The 3,309-nt window shown below is 45.5% G+C and overlaps 1 pseudogene; it reads left to right on the forward strand.

Moving 5' to 3' along the window:
• Positions 1 to 333: 333 nt before the first annotated feature.
• On the forward strand, positions 334 to 948 carry LOC114708337 (annotated as a pseudogene).
• Positions 949 to 3,309: the final 2,361 nt, after the last annotated feature.

Genomic DNA, 3,309 nt, shown 5'->3' on the forward strand with positions numbered 1-3,309 from the left:
GTATTGGAAAAAAATTTTTTTAAATGTTTATGTGTGCTTGAGTTTATGTATGTGCATCATGAACATTCAGTATCCATGGAGACCAAAAGGAGGGCATCGAATCTCTGGGAACTGGAGTTAGAGATGGGTTTGAGCGAACTGATAGGGATGCTGGGAACTGAACCCAGTCCACTGTAAGATCAATGAGGGTTCTTAACCACTGAGCCATCTCTCCAGCCTTGGGATGTTATTTAAAACTAGACTGGGAGCTCCACTCACCACTGCAGCCCCAGACGTGCGTGTGCACTTACCCAGCCCGCTTGGACGCTCTTCACTGTCACCACAGCTGTCAGAATGGCCAACTGGGGACCTTCATACGACCTGAGCTGAGAGGTGCAGCAGAAGATTGAGAAGCAATAAGATGCGGATCTGGAGCAGATCCTGATCCAGTGGATTACTACTCAGTGCCGCAAGGAGGTGGGCCAGCCCCAGCCCGGGCGTAAGAACTTTCAGAACTGGCTCAAGGATGGCACGGTACTGTGTGAGCTCATTAATTCACTATACCCTGAGGGGCAGGCCCTAGTAAAGAAGATTCAGGCCTCTACTATGGCCTTTAAGCAGATGGAGCAGATCTCTCAGTTCCTGCAGGCTGCTTAGAGCTAAGGCATTAACACCACTGACATCTTTCAAACTGTGGATCTCTGGGAAGGAAAGAACATGGCTTGTGTGCAGCGGACGCTAATGAACCTGGGTGGGCTGGCAGTAGCCAGGGATGATGGGCTGTTCTCTGGGGATCCCAACTGGTTTCCTAAGAAGTCCAAGGAGAACCCTCGGAACTTCTCGGACAACCAGTTGCAAGAGGGCAAGAATGTGATCGGACTTCAGATGGGCACCAGCCGTAGAGCATCTCAGGCAGGCATGACCGGCTATGAGATGGCACGCCAGATCCTCTGATCAGACATCCCCCCTGCCCCTGCCCTCCATGAATGGTTAATATATATGTATATATAAGTTTTATCAGTGACATTCCCCTTAGAGAGCCCCTGGATCTCTAAGCTCCCCTCTGCCAGGGTAGGGTCCAACCTATCTTGTCACCTCTGGCAGTGCCCGACGATTGCCTCTTTCTTTCTGGGCTTACTAATACATTCCTTCCCCACAGCCATCAAAACTGGGCCAACTTTTCGCCCGGGACCAAAGCCTCCTTCTGCCAGTGTGCCTCTCTCTCCCTGACCTCTGTACTTTTGGTCCATTCCTTGGCCCGGAGTCAGAGATGCTGCCCGGTGGTCCTGTGCCGCACTGACCTTCCTTCTACAAGTATGCCTCTCCGACAGCTGCGGCTGCAGGGATTTAATTTATAGGGAGGAGCCTGCGCTGTCACTCCAGCCACTGCTGGGCTGCACTTAGCACACATCTGGGCAGCTTTCCCCCTCAGAGGCCCTTTCGGCTTCTTATTTTCCATTCCTCTCACTGTGGCTAAGGGGTGAGTGGAGCAGCCAAGGCAGAGGTAGAAGAGCTGCCCACCAGGGTCTGGGCCTTGAACAGTTGGCTGATTTCCAATAAAGAATCTTATTCTTTATAAATGAATGAATGAATGAATGAATAAATAAATAAATAAATAAAACTAGACTAGACCTTAGACAATATCAAGGAGGAGTTATTTACAACTTTATCATGCATGACATTTTTGCTTATGTGAGAAAAATGCCTCCTTTTGAAAAAGATGCTTTCTGAACTATACAGGATCAACATGTTTGCCATTAACTTGTAAAGAAAAATGCTTTGGGGGTGGAGTTTTGTAAATCACTGAAGTATTAGGAGAGTCTCTGAGGACTCATGTAAGCACTCCTATTAGCATATTAGTAATGGCAGCTGTGATAGAAGCCATATTATAACAGTCGAGAGAATAGACTCAGTTAAGCGGGGTTCAGGATGATTCAACAACCTGGTTTATAAATATTTCCAAGGAGAAATACCAAACGTATCAACAATGTGAAAAAAGGCATTTGAATAAAAACAGCCATCCCTGAAAAGTAACCATTAGACAGCATGTGTTAAAGTTCTTTACAAAGTTTAATAATAAGAGTCAAATGTAGGAGGCAGCAAATGGAAGGATGTATGCTCATGCGTAGGCCTATACATAGAACATACTTAATTAACTATTATATCTAGCAAAGGGCTATCTCTATATTCCCTTACAAATTTATTGCATTGTTGTGTGTCTGGGGCAGGGTACCTGTCAACTGTGTGCAGGTCAGAGGACAACCTGCAAGAGTTGCTTCTTTTTCCATAGTGTGTGTCCCAGGGATCAAACTCACAGCTACAGGCTTTACCGATTGAAGTGTCTATCTCACAGCCAAGTATCCGTATATTTATGTCCCTCTATCTGCCTCTGTCTGACGCATCTGTATCCTTCATGAACCCTTAGCTTCTCACACTCAGTATCCATGGCCATCTGATGTCATGTTTCCTGGAGCTTCCATCTTGGCAATTTAGGCCGCATTTAATCTCACTAAATCATTCAGTACTCATTTCCTGTCTCCTCCATGACACACATAAAGAAGAGGCAGCATTCAATGATTTCTAGATTGTGAGTCTATCTGTCTTATCTAGGGAAGATTGCTTTGTCTCCATGTCCCAGATTTCCAATCTGTGCTCCCACTGAGGTAGAGTTTAAGGATGTGATTTTAAGCACAGTATTACAGGTGTACATCTATTCATTCCCCATCACCCTGGACGGACAGTCCAGATTCCATAAGTGGACCTTGAAAAATCTGAGTCTGTTCTCCTCAACCCATCTAGTTCCTTCTGGCTAAATGTTCTAATCCTGTTATAAAAACTGACACAAACCTACTTGTGAGTGGAAAGGGTTTATTTCATGTTAAACACTTTGCAGTCTATCTTGAAGGGAAATCGGTGTAAGAATCTGGAGGTAGGTGTAGAAGCAGAAGCCACAGAGGAACACTATGTACTGGCTTGCTTGCAGACTCAGATTCAGCTCCCTTTGTTACACCTCCCAGGATGACTTCCCCAGGAGTGGCAAAGGCATCATTTGTCTATAGGCAATCAGATGTAATCCTAACTGAGATTCCTCTTTTCCAGATGACCTTAACATGTTGTGAAGTTAACAAACAAACAAACAAAAACCCCTAACCAATACAGCCCTCTTTTCCCATCTCATGATTTATGAACAGAAGGATATTAGAAGTTGTCATCCTTCTTATCCAGGCACATCTCCAACTTGAAGCTTCTGCCACCTGTGAAGGTAACTGAGGCAGCACAGTCCACAAACCTTTGTGACATCTAGGCAAGAAAGGGCACCACTGTGGTTAG

Source organism: Peromyscus leucopus, chromosome 10 (genome assembly GCF_004664715.2).
Source record: "Peromyscus leucopus breed LL Stock chromosome 10, UCI_PerLeu_2.1, whole genome shotgun sequence".
NCBI lineage: Eukaryota > Metazoa > Chordata > Mammalia > Rodentia > Cricetidae > Peromyscus > Peromyscus leucopus.